Below are 19,003 nucleotides of genomic sequence, written 5' to 3'. Positions count from 1 at the left end.
ACAACTGCAAAAGCAATACTTGCAAAACTGTTTGGTGTAAATGAACTGAACTCATGGTGGGGGAGGGAAAGGGGGAGGCTAGAGGGGGGGAATGAGGGACAAGGTAACAAACAGTACAAGAAATGTATCCAATGCCTAATGTATGAAACTGTAACCTCTCTGTAATTCAGTTTGATAATAAAACTTCAAGTCTCTACAGACAAGTAATCTAGAGTGTGAGGTGAGCCAAGGAACAATACATGAATGCAGTGAATCTAATTGTAAGTTAATAGAGGATTTCATGACCTCCACAGACAGAAAGATATACAAATTCCAACAGAAGGAAAAAGACCTATGAAAAGAGCTACTCAGCTAAAAGAGCTTAGAGACAGCACCCAGAATCAAATTAATGAAGTAAGGAAGTCCATACAGGACCTAGGAGAGAATTACAGCAGAGACATGGAAGCCATAAAGATCAATCAGAAGGAAGGGAGACAAGAAACCAAGTTGTAAGTTTAGGGAACAGACTGGGTGATGCAGAAGACTGAATCTCAGAAATTGAGGACAGCCTAGACTTTATGGAGAAAGAACAAAAAATACAAGATCAATCCGAAAAGCAAGACAGATCACTTCAGGAGCTCCAAGATATAATCAGGAAGCCCAATATAAGGCTAATAGGTGTTGAAGAAAACCTAGAGAAAGTAGTTAATGGGATAGGCAATTTTTTTAACAGAATTATTAGCTGAGAATTTCTGAAACATCCAGAAGGATAGGCCCATCCAGATACAAGAAACATTTAGGACCCCAAACAGACCAGACTGGAACAGGGCTTCCCATCCACACACTGTAGTCAAAGTAAGATCAATAGAGGCCAAAGAAAGAATCCTTAAAGTGGCTAGGGAAAAAAGAACAATCACATATAAAGGAAAACCAATCATAATTACTCCAAATTTCTCAGCGGAGACCATGATAGCAAGGAGAGCCTGGAATGAGGAATGTCACATCCTAAAGAAAAATAACTGTCAGCCAAGAATTCTGTACACACCTAAACTCTCATTCATAGCCAAAGGTCAAATAAAAGTCTTCCATAGCAAGGAAAAAGTGAACCAATATATCTCCACTAAATCAGGATTACAGAATATCCTCAAAGATGTCCTCCACATTGAAAACCACCAAGACCACACAATCCAGATAGAGAAAGGATCCCTAAATAAAACTTCAGGTTATTAGAGCAAAAAAGGGAAGACATATCCCCTTCAAAAATACAATGAAAGGAACAAACAATCACCTCTCAATCCCAACTCTCAATATTAATGGAGTTAACTCTCCAATTAAACCACACAGATTGACAAGCGGGATCAAAAACCAAGAAACATCTTTTTGCTGCACCTTGCCAGCAAAAGCAAACATTCTAAAAGTGAAAGGTTGGAATAAAATCTATGAAGCAAGCAGCCCCCATAGCAGGCCAAAACAGTAAAAGGAGATAAAGGTTTACTACATACTAATAAAGGGATCTACTACAGGAGGACATAACCATCCTAAACATATATACACCAAATACAGGAGCTCCCAACTTCAAACAAACACTACTGACTCTCAAAACACTCAGACCCATACACATTGATTGTTGGGGACTTTAACACACCACTGTGACCTCTGGACAGATCAATACACCAAAAACTGAGCAAAGAAACCTCAGAAATAAACTGCATAGACCATCTAGACTTAACCTACATCTACAGAATATTCCGTCCAGCAACACCAAAATATACATTCTTCTCAGCAGCACATGGAACATTCTCCAAAGTAGATCACATGTTAGGGCACAAAGAAAATCTGTACAAATCCAGAAACACTGAAATAATTCCTTGCATTCTCTCAGACCACAATGGGATAAAACTAGAGCTCAACTCCAAATGCCACCAAAGAAAACCCCACAATTCAAGGAGATGCAATACATTGCAGAACCACCAATGAATCATTGAGAAAATAAGAACAGAATTTCAAAGGTTTATGGAATTAAACCAAGAAGAACACACAAATTACCAGCTCCTCTGGGACACAGAAAAGGCAGTACTCAGAGGAAAATTTATAGCTATGAGTACCTAGTCAACAAATTGGAGAAATCTCAATTCAACAACTTAACAAAGCACCTTAAGTCCCTTAAAAGATAGCAACATGCCAAACACGAAGCCAATAGATGGAAGCAAATATTTAAAATCAAATCAGAATTAAATTAGAGTCCAAAAGCACCACAGAAAGAAACAAAACAAAGAGTTGGTTCTTTGAAAAACTTAAGATAGATAGACTTGTGGCAAATCTGACCAAAAAAACAAAGACCACACACACAAATGTACAAGATCAGAGATGGAATTGGAAACATCACCACAGAAACAACAAAGATCCAGAATATAAGGGACTATTTTACAAACCTATATGCTAACAAATTTGAGAATCTGCAAGAAATGGAAAAATTCCTAACAAAAATTGATAATCCCATACTTAACCAAGAAGATTTAAACCTACTAACCAGACCCATATCCACCAATGAAATAGAAACTGCAATAAGATCTCCCTCCCAAGAAAAGCCCAAGTCCAGATGGATTCACAGCAGAATTCTATAAGGCCTTCAAAGCAGATCTCACAACAACACTCCTCAAACTGTTGAATGAAGTAGAGAGTAAAAGTTCACTACCAAACACAGTCTATGATGACAGTATAACACTCATCCCAAAACAAGGCAGGAACGCATCAAGGAAAGAACTTTAGACCCATTTCCTTGATGAACATCGAGGCTTTCTCAACAAAATTCTGGCCAACCAACTTCAATGTCATAAAAAAAAAATCATATGATCAAACTGGATTCATTCCAGGGATGCAAAGTTAGTTCAATATATGCAAGTCAGTTAATGTAATCCACCACATCAACAGGAGCAAGGTAAAGACTCACATGGTTATATCCCTAGATGCAGAAAAAGCATTTGATAAATTCCAGCACCCATTTATGGTAAAAGCCTTGGAAAAATTGGGATTCCAGGGAGTATTCCTGAATATAATAAAGGTTGTCTATGACAAACCCACAGCAAGTATAATACTAAATAGTGAAAAGCTAAAGCCATTCCCTTTAAAATCAGGAGGAAGACAAGGAGGTCCCCTCTTCCTCTCTTCAACATAGTACTAGAATTCCTAGCCAGAGTGATTAGACAAGAAGAAAACATTAACTGAAGTTAAACTTTCTTTGCAGACGACATGATCCTATACCTAAGGAACCCCATAGACTCTACTCCCAAGTTACATGAGCTGATCCAAAACATTGGCAAAGTAACAGGATATAAAATAAATCCTCAGAAAAAAATCAATGGCTTTTATATATGCCAACAACCCGAAGAGTGAGGCTGAAATCAGAAAAGCAACACCTTTTGCAATAGCCTCAAAAAACATAAAATACCTACGAATAACCTTAAACAAAGAAGTGAGAGATCTCCATGATGAGAACTTTAAAAACCTGAAAAAGGAAATAAAGGCAGAACTTACAAAGTGGAGAAACCTCCCATGATCCTGGATTGGGAGGATTAGCATAGTGAAAATGGCAATATTACCAAAAGCTATCTACAAATTCAGTGCAATACCCATTGATACCCCAACACCATTCTTCAGTGAAATAGAGGAAGCAATGCAGAAATTCATATGGAACAATAAAAGACCCTGAGTAGCAAAAACAATCCTAAGTAGAAAGAACAGTGCTGGAAAAACATCAATACCAAATTTTAAGTTATATTACATAGCTATAATAATAAAAACAGCTTGGTACTGGCACAAGAACAGGTCTGAGGACCAAGGGAACAGAACCGAAGACCCAGAAATGAACTCACCGACCTATGGTTACCTAATCATTGACAAAGGAGCTAAAAAGTAAGTTGGAACAAAGACAGCCTCTTCAACAAATGGTGCTCGCAAAACTGGGTCAACACCTGTAATAAATTAAAACTTGATCCCTATTTATCACACTGCACCAAAATCAATTCAAATTGGATCAAACCTGGAAGTAAAATCAGATACCCTGAAAACACTGGAAGAAGAGATAGGAGAAACTCTAGGACTTCTTGGCACTAGAAGAAACTTCATCAATTATGGTCCAGAAATACAACAAATCAAAGAAAGGCTGGACAAGTGGGACTGTGTCAAACTGCAGAGCTTCTGTAGGGCAAAGGGTATAGCTTGAAAGATAAACAGAAAGCCCACAAATTGGGAGAAGATCTTTACCAGCCATACAATGGACAAAAGCCTGACATCTAAAATATACACAGAACTCAAAGTTAAATTCCTCCAAAACAAATAATCAAAGAACCAACAACCCTCTCAACAAATGGGCTGACGACCTAAAAAGAGACTTCTCTGAAGAGGAAATGATAATGGCCAAGAGACACATGAAAAAGTGCTCTACATCATTGGCCATAAAAGAAATGCAAATTAAAACACTGAGATTCCACCTCACCCCAGTAAGAATGTCCATTATTAGGAAACCTAATAACAATACTGGAGGGGATATGGCCAAAAGGGAACCCTACTACATTGTTGGTGGGAATGCAAATTTGCTCAATCCCTCTGGAAAGCAGTGTGGAGGTTCCTAAGAAGTTTAAACAGAGTTCCCCTACAACCCATCAGCCCCACTTTTGGGTATATACCCAAAAGAATACAAGCAAGGCCACACTAAAGCCACCAGCACAACTGTGTTTATGGCAGCACAATTTTTCATTGCTAAAACATGGAACCAACCCAGATGCCCCTCAGTAGATGAGTAGATCAGGAAAATGTGGTGTTACGGGGTCTGATGGAGGAGATAAACTATATTCCATGCCCCTCCTATATTCCATGTCCCTCCAAGACTCCACCACTCAGAGACAGTCTCAAGCAAAAAGATGGATTTATTGGGGAAGTAAAAAGTGGCTGACTGGCCAGGGACACAGTGCAGACTCAGGAACTAACACTGTGACCCTGAGCTGTCATCAAATTGGGGTTTATAAAGGCAAAAGCATAGCACAGATGTAGGGTGTTGACACAGGGTAGAGCAAGCAAAAACAAGCTAAGCAAGCATGGCACAGATGTAGGAGGTTGATGCAGGAGGTAGAGCAAGCAATGAACAAGTTAAGCAAGCCATTTACAGAAGCAGAATTTTGGGGTCAGGTTGACCTAATAATCAAGATGAAGGCATCTCAACTCCCCCCAACATTTCCTATGTTTCCCTAATCAAGATGGAGTCAGCTCTGCTCCCTACAACATCTCATTTTCTTTCAGCCTAGTCAATCCCTTCACTCATTTTATTAACATTGAGGGGTGTGTACTGGATGCGTAGGACCATCGGTTTATCAGCCCAATTCTTTGTACAAATGAAAATGCATTAACATATGGGCTAATCCAGTTTCCTCTGCGTTTAAGTGGCTAAGGTGAAGTATACCTCCAGGAAGGCTCCATGCTGGTGCTCTCTCCGGTTTCAATCTCCATCCAGTTGCCTATGTAACCATCACATCTGGAGGCAGTTACCTCCCTCCCTTGTCTGAGGTCTCACCCTAATCCACCTGGACACACCTCCCACCCCAGGCACTGCCTGGGAGTGACTCTCTAGCCTGCCACATGCACTTTATCCAATTTTCTTAATACATCTCGTCAACTCCAGTCAATTCAGGAGTGGGGGTGAGGTAATCACAGAAAGAATGCCCCCCCTCACCCAAATCTTAGCTTCAGCAGATCCAAAGCAGCCTTCCAGCATGAATCAGCCACCTGTGGTGGAGTCCCATCTGCTTTCACCACGATAGAGGTTCTCAGGGTGCTCAGGGTGAAGATGTTTCTTCCAGATATCTCTCAGGTTGTCCTTGATCTCAACCCAAATGGAATGGGCAGGGGACATGGTGACAGCAGGCAGCAGTGGCTCCCAGTGGTTCCAATAGAATGTCACACCTTCTGCTGGGTTGCCTGCAACTTTCTGTATAGACTGGTTAAAGAACCATCTCTCACAAGTGCAAGTCTCCACTCTTGTACACTTGTTACCACTGTTTTCCATGCCTCTAAGTTATCCTGCCTCATCTTCCTCAAAATGACTCTGGCACCTTGAACTTAAAGGGGAGCTAATGGGAGAAGATCATCTATCTTCTGTAGCTTCTTCAGGCTGACTCAGGGATGCTGACCCTACCTAGCCAGGAACCTATAACTTTACTTACTCTACTTTCCCAAAGGGTTGCCAGTATCAGAAATCCATTAGGAGCTTTACTCCAGACTAGAAATTACATACAACAGTTAACTTTTAACAACTGCACAGACCTCTTCTTGGGTTACAACATTGTAGTCTTTTAGCACTCTGGTTTACAGGAGGTTTTTCCTGACTGGTTGTGGAAACTGATCTCCGATGACCTAACAATGCCTAAATTACCTTTGCAGGCCTTAGATTTCAATAAAGACACAATATCAGGTCCACAAGCTTCCTTTCCTGAATAGATATACAAGCTCAAAATTCACTCGGGGCTTTGAGCAGATGCAGGGGGTTGGGATTTTAAACTATACCCCCATTTTACAAACTTAACTTTACTATCCACTATCACAGACGACTGGCAAGTTCCTGCCAAGTTAGACAGACGTGATCATCAGAAGGGCATGCTTATGAGCTATTCTCCTAGGACCTTCCAGCTCCAATTAACTTTTGAAGGGCCAAACACATGTTACTGTAGGATCTGACACCATGCCTGCCCTCTGCTATCCAAGCAGTGACTTACTGCCTCTGGATGCTCCATCACTTTTGTCCCAGGAGTGACTTTTCCACCAGTGACTTTTCCACTTTTACGGTCACTGGACTTGAACTCAGGGCCTAAGTGCTGTCCCTCAGCTTTCCAGCTCAAGGCTAGCACTCTGCTACTTTGAGCTCTACACAACTCAACTCTGTTCCCAGCACTCTGCTGGCTGATTAGAGACGAAGACTCAAACAGGGATCTTTCTCTGCCCAGGCTGGCTTCGAATCGCAGATTTCAGATAAATGAGTCTGCACAGAGGCCACTTTACTCCAAATAAAAGCAACAAGGTGGTCCACACAGAAGTAGTTTTTAAGCATGATCTTACCTGGAACTTATTAAGGGCCAAAGCTACATCTGACAAACTTGTAGGAATCATCTGTCCTTCCCTGTGGGCCTGTCTGCAATTTTTGCAGGAAACCTGCAAGGCAAACTGGAATAGCAATTAAACAATCATCTTGGTAGCCCTAATTTTTCCTTCATCCAATTTGAAACAAACATTTAGGACAATTTCCAAATTTTATATCTAAAAATGAATTCTTGATTTCTAAAGCCTTTTACCACCCTCTGCTTTAACACTTAAAACTTAGGCTTTCACCTACATTTGGAGACCTCTGAAGCCTAGAGGCACAGGTGCAGTTCATTGCTTCAGGCTGCTCGTTTTAAAACAGCCACTTTTTTCTTCAGTCTGAATTATTGCCTAGAACATCTGAACTCAACTGAGGTTTTCTTTAATGCAAGAATTACAAATACCAGCATACAAGCACAAGAATCCAGACTTAGCATCTTTGCTTTTTCAATACATCCAAATTGCAAAATAGCACAGAAATCAAGTTACATCATACAAATAAAACTTTAACACTCCTTTTAAGATTTTCCAATTTTAATCCATCCTAAGGGGCAGTTTTAGAAATACCAACCAAATCATTCATTTTTACCATTAGGTTTCCAGTGTTCATCTGAAAGCAAAAGAGACAGGATGAAGAAAGGCCTCCATTGGCCTGTCCTACAGAATGGGTACTCATCCCACTCCTTAGAGCTTAATGAACTGCCTTGGTGCCAGCTTACCCTCTTCCTCCATGCATGGGCTCCCCCTATGGCCTGTCCCACCACGCGTGGACTCCCCACTAGGGCTGTGCCACCATGTGGACTGGCTAAGCTGCACCTCTGCCAGATCACCCCTCAGTCCTGAAGATAAGCTCACAGGCCTGCCCCAGGTTTATCTTGTCATTTCCTATTGAACTCTGACGGAGAAACCCAAGCAATTCTTTAACAGTGATAAACCTTTACATCCAAATTTGACATTTAGTCCCAAACTTTAACAGTGGAAATAAATTAAGTTCCCAATGCCTTTTTGCTAAACAAGATAGCTTGATTACAGTGCAAACAGCCTATGCATTAGATAGCAAATTTTTCAATCACAAATTAGAGAAATCTTTTTAACTGTTGTTTCTCTTTCAAACAATGCAATATCCTTTTAAACTTTTGGTAGCACCCAAACCTTTTGAAACTCACCCATTTTTACATCATTCTGACAGTTTTAGTCTTAACCATATTCGCACTCACACATATACATTCATGCAATAAGATCTTAAAGGGCACAAAAATGAACATTGGGCCATACATTTTCAGTGGCAAAAGATATATTTGCCAATCTTACACTTGCAGGTGATCAAGATTTAAGATAAAACTTTTAACAAAGCACTTTACCGGGCCCTGTTTTTCCAAGGAGTTGCTAGTGTTAGCAAGGCATTCTAGCATCAAATACTTTTCAGCTGGAGAAAGCTGGGGGTGGGGGGAGGTCCCTGGAGTTAGGCTCAGCCCACCCAGTACTTGACTCTAGACATTAGCCCAATTTACTAAAGCATAGCCCAATTTACTAGAGCATTTTACATATCAAGTGACTCTTTAAGCACCTTCAGTTGGAAGAAGGGCAGTTACCTGAGCCCACCAGGTGGCTTGACTATCTTAGGCCAATTTTATCCAGGAGCACTTCACAATTTCAATTTGCTAACTTTAGCTACTTGTTAGTACAATGTCCTCAGCTGCCCCCACACTTCCAACTGCCTCATTGCAGAAGGGGACACACAAAGCAAGCTCTGATTTCCCCTATAGAGACACAGACTGAACACAACAAGAGACTCAGGACTAAGGCAAACACAGAATTCAGAAAAACATAACAAAACAGGACAGAGAGGTGTTTTTTTTAGATGGCATGTCTGACATTGACAAACTGGCTGTCAGAGAGGTGGAAAGACCACAGGGCCCTGGAAATTTCCTAAGGGGCACGCTCTTTCCTACCCTAGTCTTTTCCTCCATGAGCAAGTGAAAAGGCTTGTGGATATTCTCCTGGCCCTCTGGAAACTTCATTTTTCTGCTACTTCCTCTTTCATTCTCTGGCTTCCTCTCATGGGGCTCAAGCTCCTCTTTCTTCTCTGTTCTTCTTAGACAAATTGGGCACTTTCCAGAGGCCAGGAGACCCCCCCCCCAAGAGTCTGGAGCTTCTCCCTACCTGCGAATTTGGATCCCAGTCTGATTCCATAGGGGAGGGCTTCCTCTCTCTCAAGGGGGTCTTCTCATGGCCTGCCGTTGTGTCCCAGGACCAGGTTCTTGGCTTTCCAGAGAATCCGGCCTTTCTCTTCAGTGGTGAAGAGAAGGTCTAAGAGTTTCCCAGGTGGGTCGATTAGGTAGAAAAAGCATTTCTAACGAAGTTAATGCCTGAGATTTCTCCAAGAAAGGAGGATTCTGTTGTTTCCAATTGAATAGAACACTAGAGAAGGGGACATGAATCTCATAGAAGGATAGCCTTCGCCTTCTCTGGTGGGGGAAGCAGAATAGCCTTTAGCTGTTTAGGAAGCAGTGGCCATGATATCAAGGCCAAAACTGTGGTTGAAGTTTTTTCAAGACCAAGGGCCACCCACCCAGTGCCAAGGGTGGGCCATGCAAGCCAGTGGAAAGTAGTCAGTTTTCCTGGGAAGGCACAATCACCAGATAACTTAGCTCTTTTTCTTTATGAAATCTTTAAAATGTTGTAAGACCAGGTCTAGGGGAAGTTCCTCAGCAGACACCGCTTGTCCCATGTCTTCCTGTAAAATACGTCTAGTCACAATAGCAAGCAAAAGCAGAATCGAGAAAAGACACAGATAACCACAACCATACAGAGAACAAGGAACAAGATCAACATACACCTCCTCCACTATGAGGACCTTCAGAAGGGGATCAAGGCATCCCTTGACCACCCCAGCCTTAGAGAGTGCCTGTGTCCAGCTTCTGTCTCAGGCCCACAAACAGTGCACTATCCCGATACAGAAACAGAAACTGAGACAAAACAAATTGGTCAACCAAGCTTAGACACACACACCTCCAGAGGTTTCTTTTCTTTACCCAGGCATCTTCCCCCAAAAAAAGAAAGTAGTTAAGGACTCTTCCTGACCCATGCACCAATGTTATGGGATCTGAGGGAGGAGATAAACTATATTCCATGTCCCTCCAAGAGTCCACCACTCAGACAGTCTCAAGCAAAAAGGTGGATTTATTAGGGAAGTAAAATGCAAACTCACGTGGCCAGGGATGCAGCACAGACTCCATAGCTGAAACCACGACAGTGAAAAGCGGGATGACCAGCCAGGGACACAGTGCAGACTTGGGAGCTAACACTATGACCCTGAGCTGTTATCAAATTGGGGTTTATAAAGGCAAAAGCATAGCACAGATGTAGGGTGTTGACACAGGGTAGAGCAAGCAAAAACAAGCTAAGCAAGCATGGCACAGATATAGGAGGTTGATGCAGGGGGTAGAGCAAGCAACGAAAAAGTTATGCAAGCCACTTACAGAAGCAGAATTTTGGAGTCAGGTTGACCTAATAATCAAGATGAAGTCATCTCAACCCCCCTCCAACATTTCCTATGTTTCCCTAATCAAGATGGAGTCAGCTCTGCTCCCTACAACATCTCATCTTTTCTTTCAGCCTAGTCAATCCCTTCACTCATTTTATTAACATTGAGGGGTGTGTACTGGATGCGTAGGACCATCGGTTTATCGACCCAATTCTTTGTACAAATGAAAATGCATTAACCTATGGGCCAATCCCAGTTTCCTTTGCCTTTAAGTGCCTAAGGTTAGCCAGCAATATCTGTGAGGTCTGCCTCACAGATGGGAGGGAGGGAGGGGATGAAACCCTTTTAACTATAATTTGAAAATAAACACTAAGCCCATTGAGTCTTCTCCAGAAATTAGAATAACACCAGCCACTATCACAATAACGGTACCTCCTCCTTTTATTCAGTGTGCTTAGACCTCACCTACCGGAATCCTAGAAACATCTCTGAGAGGGAATAATCTCTCAAAAAAATCATTCAGGACATTGAGATTGTGTTGACTAAGACACCTCAGAAAAGCAGACTAAACATAAGAAAATTACTACTTGAGAGGGAAGGAGACAGTGCTAAACTTAACCTTTTACTCATGAGTTTCGGTGGAGGTTCTTGGTTGTCAAATTCCTACAAGAGAAGATGTCAAACTACACTTCAGTGTGATGGTGAAAGTAATAATAAAATTTATTCAGAATAGTACAGTTTATTATGAGAAGGCAGACTACATCCCCATAGGGGAGGGGAAACTATCTAAAGAGGAGACCAAAGACATATTATTTTGTCCCAGCTTTAGTGGAGTTTAAGGATTTCAAATTTCATAAACTTATCAAGATGGCATTTTTATCAGTTCTATATTATTATAAATCCTCCAGCAATCTTTCTGCAATATTCATATACCCTTTTTTGTTTTGTCCTTTTGTGCATCTTTCCATTTTGGAACAATCATTTGCTTTGAGACAAAAAAAAATCTTATCCCAAAATGCCCTCCTTCCTTATAATCTTCACATCTCATCTTCTACTTACTGGTTCCTTTGAGTATCTTTTTCATCTGCACAAAGCTGCGGATACTACACAAACTTTGTTGCCATTTGAACATTTTACAAGGTCTTTGTAGACACTTTTTTCTTTGGTATAAGTTACAAGATATTGCATTCAACTAGATCTCACTAATATAACAAAATAGCAAAACTACCTTAGCATAAGCAATGAGGCAGAAGGGGGAGAAAATATGTAAAAAGTACAAAATCTTTATGTTTTAACTGTAGTTGCAGGTAAACATATATTACTCTTCTCAGACACAGAGGAGAAGCACACTTCTATCTTTGAGAACATTTTGCAGAAATGTAAAAATAGGCATTGCACCCATGTTGATATGGAATCAGCTAGGATTACCAGAATCAAAGAAAAATAAAATCACCTGCTCCTGAGAATAGATCTCATCAAGTCTACTGGCTTACCAAAATAAATTACCACTTGGGCCACTCATTCCAAAAGCCAGAAAAATTAGCAGTTCCTCAGAGGAAAAAAAATCAAGGGTGGACACAGAGGAGAATTAAACAGAACAGGTTCATTACTGCAAACCAAATTGAAAGCAAAGCTAAGTGAACCCAGGAACACTGTGATAGAGATCCAAAGACCTCAAGGTTTGTTTGGGGGATATGTAAACAAGGGGTTGGTTCAACTTGGAAAACTGCATTAAATGTCATTAACTTCAGGAGAATAAAGTTACATATGTCATCAATGTCCATATGTGAGAATGGGGGAAATTTTGGCCTTGGATGGTCAGACGGGTACTATTATTTTCTTCAACTTGTGGAGGATATGAGTAAGCAAGACCCTGTTGTATGTCACAAATCATTCCCCTGTAGCCATCTAGGATGTGATTCCTTATCAATATCCAAGCATGGTTCTTAGTCATTAGATTTCCTAGCTCCTTGACTAGCCACTATAATAAGCCCTTTCCTTTGATTAAAAAATTGTCCACATTGCTTCTAAGTGGAACTAACCACACTAATCTTCTGGTGAGAGATAACACTAGGAAAATTTTCATTTGCATTCAGCCTTGCCTCGTTGTGATTTACAATTATCCCCACCAAGAAATAAAAAATAAATCTGTAGCTAAAGACAACCGCCTCACTTCATACAAGGTTATGTCTAGCAACTGAAATGAATAAATAGATCCCAGTTGACCTTTGGAAAGAAAACTCCAAGGAATTTCAATGCAACTTCAAGAAGGTGGTGAGGAGCTGTTCAAACACCATTCAAAATATCCTGGCTTTAATTCAGACACTGTAAGATCTTTCTGACTCAAGGCTCTCTCTTTTTTTGTTTATTGCCAGGCCTGGAGCTTGAACTCAGGGCCTGAGCACTGTCCCTGGCTTCTTTTGGCTCAAGGCTAGCACTCTACCACTTGAGCCACAACGCCCTTTCTGGCTTTTTCTGTATACATGGTGCTGAAGGATTGAACCCAGGGCTTCATGTATATGAGGCAAACACTCTAACGCTAGGCCATATTCCCAACCCTCAAGGCTCTCTTTTTCCTCAAAGGGCAAGATTCTTCATAATCTACATAAAAGGGATGTGGGGGGTTGGGGTATGAAGAGGATACAAGACATGACTGCTCTCCTCAGTGATGGGATAAACAGCCCATACCCACTTCAGTGTTTCTTCTAAGATTGACTGACCACATGCCTAACGATACAACTTATAAAACTTAAGCCACAAACCTAAGTTATTCTAGGCAATTACTGAGGGACTTAATATACATTTCTTGTCCATACATGTGTGCTTCTTAAAACAGATGAGTAATAAAACTACAGTTGTGCTTATAGGTTAAAAACTCCCCAAAACTGTGTTCAATTAATTAAATTTCTGGGTCATCAGTAAAATCTGCAGGGCATTTCCATTTTAAGAGCAGTCATATTCTGCCTAGGAAACAGTGGAATGATTCTGCCTGAGTGGATCACTTGACTTGCTGAAACTTACACAGAAAGAGTCTTGCTAAGATTCTAGACTTGTTACTTCTAAATGCTCAGATAGAGGACACTCTCTCCTTTCTAGTATTTGTGCTCTCTGTCTCTCTGTGTGTCTCACTGTGTCTCTCTCTATCCCTCTATATCGCTTTGTCTCTGTCTCTGTATCTCTCTGTTTCTGTCTCTGTCTATCTCTTTCTGCCTGTCTCTGTGTCTATCTGTCTGTCTCTTTCTGCATCTCTACCTCTGCCTGTCTCTTTCTGTCTCTGTCTCAGTTTCTCTGTCTCCCTGTCTCTGGCTCTCTATCTCTGCCTCTGTCCTCTATCTCTGTCCCTGTCTCTCTGTCTCTGTTGGTGTGTGTCTCTCTCTATCTCTGCCTCTGTCACTCAATCTCTGTCCCTGTCTCTCTGTCTCTGTCTTTTGTCTCTCTCTGTCTCTGTCTGTCTCTCTATCTCTCTCTGCTTCTGCCTCTCTATCTCTGCCTGTCTCTCTTTCTCTCTGTGTCTATCTGTGTCTCTGTCTCTGTCTCACTCTGTGTGTGTGTGTGTGTGTGTGTGTGTGTGTGTGTGTGTGTGTGGTGTGTGTTTGTATTCTGCTCAGGCTTGTTTTTAACCAGATGTCAGTCTCTAGCTAGGATTACAGATGTAAGCCACCATTACCCTTCCCCTGAACTATTTTTTTGTCAGTTGTGGGGCTTGAACTCATGGCCTGCGTGCTGTCCCTCTTTGTGCTCAAGTCTAGTACTCTACCACTTGAGCCACAGCAACACTTCTGTTTTTTGAATGGCTAATTGGAGATAAGAGTCTCACAGGGACTTTTCTGTCCAGGCTGGTTTTGCACCGGGACCCTTGGATCTCATTTTTCTGAGTAGCTAGGCTTACAGCCCTGAGCCACCTGCTGCTCCCAGATCCCTGCACTCTCTTTTGATAATCTCTGTGCCTTTTCTTATTATTTGAGCTTCCCAGCCTCGGTTCCTGATTGCTTTACTAGGCATCTTTGCTCTGCATTTGTTTCATATGTAAGGATCCTTGCTGGACATTTGAGTCACAAAGATGAAGCAGACTGTGGTTTTTACTTTGCAAACAGCACCAGCACAGATATGGAAGTGTAATTGGCAATTTAAGAGATGCTTTTGCTGGGCCTGTGAACTAGCTAAAAGCAATCATGAAAGCTGGTACTCAGATCCTAACTTTTTTGTATCTGTACCCTTTGATGTGAGCCAGTCTCTACTGCAATCATTTTCTAATCACCTCAAGCTCCAGTAGAAAACAAGATTTACCAATAAGCATCTTGTGACAAAAGGCAAAATGCCTACTCAGACAGGCAATACCTTCTTCTTATCATTTTGTGGCAAAAGACAAAACTTCCCCAAATGAATACAACTTCTAAAAGCTACAGATCACTCACCAATTGTCCAGAGATGCTGAGGTAATGGCTAACCAAGACACACCTATAATCTGGGACCATCTTCATTTTGCATACCTTTTCACATGTCCTCCCTGCTATTCTCCCAATTTAACCTGAGACAAATGTCTGTACCTTGGAAGATGGCTGAAGATATACAGAAGTACTGTCTTCTTATTGTTGCCATGGATAAATGTCCTTTCTCTGATCTTCACCACAGCATTTTATGTGGCACAGAGGGGCAAGTGGGACTTCTAGAGTTGTGTCTGGATTAGAAAACCCCAGTTTCATAAACATGCTATAAAATACTATGAGAGCACAAGGAACAACAAAGGCAGCACAATTACACCAGGGTATTGTTTGGAGACAGGATTTTGCTGTACAGCTCAGGTTGGCCTTAAATTCATGATTCTCCTTTTGAATGCTGAGATTACAGGTGTGCCCCACCATTCCAAATTCTCACCCAAGTTCTTAAGCTGAGAAAGCCAAAGAATATGCATTACCAAAATATGCTTCCTATTGCTGGTAAAGTCTGGGTTAGAAGATAAAGCTTTATCTATAAACCTAGAGCCTTTCTATTTCTGAACACCAGAAAGAAGCAGTCAAATCCACACAATTACAGCTGTGTGGGTAAGTTCCCTGAGCTTGCTAGCTTCTAGAAGTAAAGGAAAAGCCAGAAAGTTCAGTTCATTTTTTTCTCAAATTCACTAAGCTGACAAAATAATGCTCCTGGAGCAGGAGGAGTGAAGCCAGGCCAGTAGATCTCTTTACAAGTGTAAATAAACATCAGAAGGTAGGAAATGTAAACATGTTCTTGTTTTTTTGTTACTGTTGTTGTTGGTGGTGGTGTTTGTTTTTGCTTTATCTTTTCTCTTCTAGGGGAAAAGCTAAAAGGGAGGCTCAGACAGGAAGAGAGGAAGGGCGAACAAATATAATCATGCAAGTCAGTAGACACTATGTGGAGAATGACCTATGTAATTCATGGGCCAGGATGGGAATGGGGAAATTAAAAGAAGAGGTAACATTGTCCAAAGAAGAAATGTACACATTATTTGGCATACGAAATAATAGCCCCTATGTAGCACACCTTAATAATAACAATAGAGTTCTTTAAAAAAAAGAAAGAAAGAAACAACTGAAGACAAAGTGTTACTTCCCACAAGGGAATTTTGCATCAAATTCAGTTTTAGATCTCATCACCCATGCCCCAAAATTTCCTGCCTGGCACCTTTTATGGCAGGGAGTTTGGGTAGGCCACCATGGACAGCTCCTTTCTCTACCTTTTTATTGGCTCACTGGTCCTGGGTGATTGCTAAGCCACCATCATTTTTACAAGCCACACTGTCCTCGATTGCAGACCTAACTAATTAGGTCCTAAGCATGGCTGGCCAGACCTAACACCTTTAGGGATAGCTATCATTAGTGTCTCTTTTATTTCTCCCAAGCAATCCAGAAATTTTACACAAGTGAGAGGATTGCAGAAGAGGTACACTGGGAAATACCATATTGCTTTTGTTTTCATATTTTTATGGGGGTGTGTACTGGGGTTTGAACTTAGGGCTTTTTATTTGCTAAGCAGGCACTGTACCACTGAGCCATGCCACCAGCCTTTTTTGTAGGACTATTTTTGAGGTAGGGTCTTGTTTCCTTTTCCAAGCATGCATCTAAACTGTGACCTTACTGTTTTAGGCTTCTTATATGGCTGGAATGACTGGTATAGACCAGCTTGCCCATCTTCTTGAGATGAGACATTGTGGAGTTTTCTGCTTGAGCAGTCATCAAAATAAATAGATAAATAAATGAATTTTTAAAATTTAATTCTTGAAAACTATGATACAATAAATGTTCTTTTTATCTTTAAATTTGTAATAAATTGTTATATAGTAATCACAGTAAATATAACATTGCAAAAAATATTGTTGAATGGCCAGTCAATGACACCAGGAACAAAAGCAAAATGATTTCAAGAGTCATTTTCTATTTCTATCTTAAAATAATCTGAACCATAAGAGATGTTATTAGGAAAAATGATAGTTCACTCTCTCTGTTTCATATTTTTTTAATTATTTGGTAGGACTGGGATTTTTTAACTCTGAGTTTCATACTTCCTAAGCAGATGCTCTACCAGTAGAGCTTTACCTCCAACCATTTTGCTGGGATTGAGCCAGAGGTATGAGGTAGCAAAGCCTACCTCTGGTTTTGTTTTGTTGTTGTTGCTGCTGTTGGTTGTTTGCTATATTTTAAAATAAATATAATCCTTCTCAAAAAATACTAAACAGTTTGGTTGTAGTAAATTTGACTTGTTTTCACATAAGTTCCAAACTACGAAACTATAGTCAAAGCCAAACCTGTGCTCAAATATATTTCCATGTAGATTAATATTAGTCCAATCAATTGCAAGTTAATCAAACCTAAAATAATAAACATTGTAGTTACTGAAACTCAATACAGAAAGATTACTTTAAAGATCCTTTTTCTGAGGAATGTAAATCAACATACAAGAGAGATAACTGCACACCTATTCTTATACCAGCATTATTTATAATAGTCAAGACATAGACCCATCATAGGCACTTAACTACCCATCACTAGATGAAGGAAATACATAAAGAAGAATGAAATTATATTATTTTCAGGGAAATGAATGGAATTTGAGATAATGTTAAGTAAGATAAACTAAGCCCATTAAGACAAATATCACCTTTTCTTGCTCATATATGAAATCTGACTGAAAAAATTAGTATGATGTGGTTATAAGAGAGATTGTGGGAGGGGCTGGGGATATGGCCTAGTGGCAAGAGTGCCTGCCTCATATACATGAGGCCCTGGGTTCGATTCCCCAGCACCACATATACAGAAAATGGCCAGAAGTGGCGCTGTGGCTCATGAGAGTGGTAGAGTGCTAGCCTTGAGCAAAAAGAAGCCAGGGACAGTGCTCAGGCCCTGAGTCCAAGCCCCAGGACTGGCCAAAAAAAAAAAAAAAAGACAGATTGTGGGAGAGAGAATAGGTGTGTGAGGGCAGGAAAAAGGAGAAGATAATAAACCTTGTATGTTGTAGAAGGATGCTATATATGTATGAAAACACCAATTGAAATTCACCAAAAACTGTGATGAGGAGAGAAAAAGAGAGGCATTTTAAAAAGGAATCATATCCATTGGTTAATTTCATCATAGTAAATTATATTCATGTTGTAAAAATCACAATGAAATCCCTTCATTAATTTCTATTAACAAAAATTTTAAAATAGGGGCTGGGGATATGGCCTAGTGGCAAGAGTGCCTGCCTCATATACATGAGGCCCTGGGTTCGATTCCCCAGCACCACATATACAGAAAATGGCCAGAAGTGGCTCTGTGGCTCAAGTGGCAGAGTGCTAGCCTTGAGCAAAAAAGAAGCCAGGGACAGTGCTCAGGCCCTGAGTCCAAGCCCCAGGACTGGCCAAAAAAAATTTTTTTAATAAAAATACATTTCTAAAATATTTTGGCAATATTGGGATTTCAACTAAGGCCTCACACTTGACGAACACCTCTAGTCCAGAGTTTTGCTGGTGATTTCAGAGTACTTTTCCATTTTTCTTGGTTTCAAACTTCTACCTGCTATATCTCATCTTCAGAATTACAAGTACAAACAATGGGTGCCCCTCTACCTTTAATATATAAATTATATTGTATATATGGGAGATGTACACATCAGTGAGAATCCAATCAAGTCCCTCAGAGGGAAAAATCATCTACACGGTAGTAGAGGTGTTTATCACCCATGAAGAAAGAGCAACAGGAAGCAGCCCAGTGCCAGTGAATCATGCTTGTACTGTTTGCTACTTAGGAGGCTGAGACCTGAGGATTGTAATTCTAAGCCAGCTCCAGCAGGAAAGTCCATGATACTATTATCTCCAGTAAACCACCAAAAAGCCAGAAGTGTCACTGTGCCTCAAGTGTCAAGTAATAGCTTTGAGCATAAAACTGCAGGGACAACACCCAGGCCCTGAGTTCAAGCCCC

The 19,003-nt window shown here is 40.7% G+C and overlaps 1 long non-coding RNA gene across 1 annotated transcript; it reads right to left on the bottom strand.

Annotated features, from left to right (window-relative positions):
* Positions 1-6,352: 6,352 nt before the first annotated feature.
* LOC125352287 lies at positions 6,353-16,567 on the bottom strand. Its single transcript, XR_007211157.1, has 3 exons — positions 16,558-16,567; positions 6,651-6,657; positions 6,353-6,488 (listed from the first exon to the last, which is right to left on the bottom strand). It is a non-coding gene; the product is annotated as an uncharacterized LOC125352287 (long non-coding RNA).
* Positions 16,568-19,003: the final 2,436 nt, after the last annotated feature.

The sequence above is a fragment of the Perognathus longimembris genome, chromosome 6, assembly GCF_023159225.1.
Source record: "Perognathus longimembris pacificus isolate PPM17 chromosome 6, ASM2315922v1, whole genome shotgun sequence".
Lineage (NCBI taxonomy): Eukaryota > Metazoa > Chordata > Mammalia > Rodentia > Heteromyidae > Perognathus > Perognathus longimembris.
This window is presented reverse-complemented; position numbering and strand designations above follow the sequence as displayed.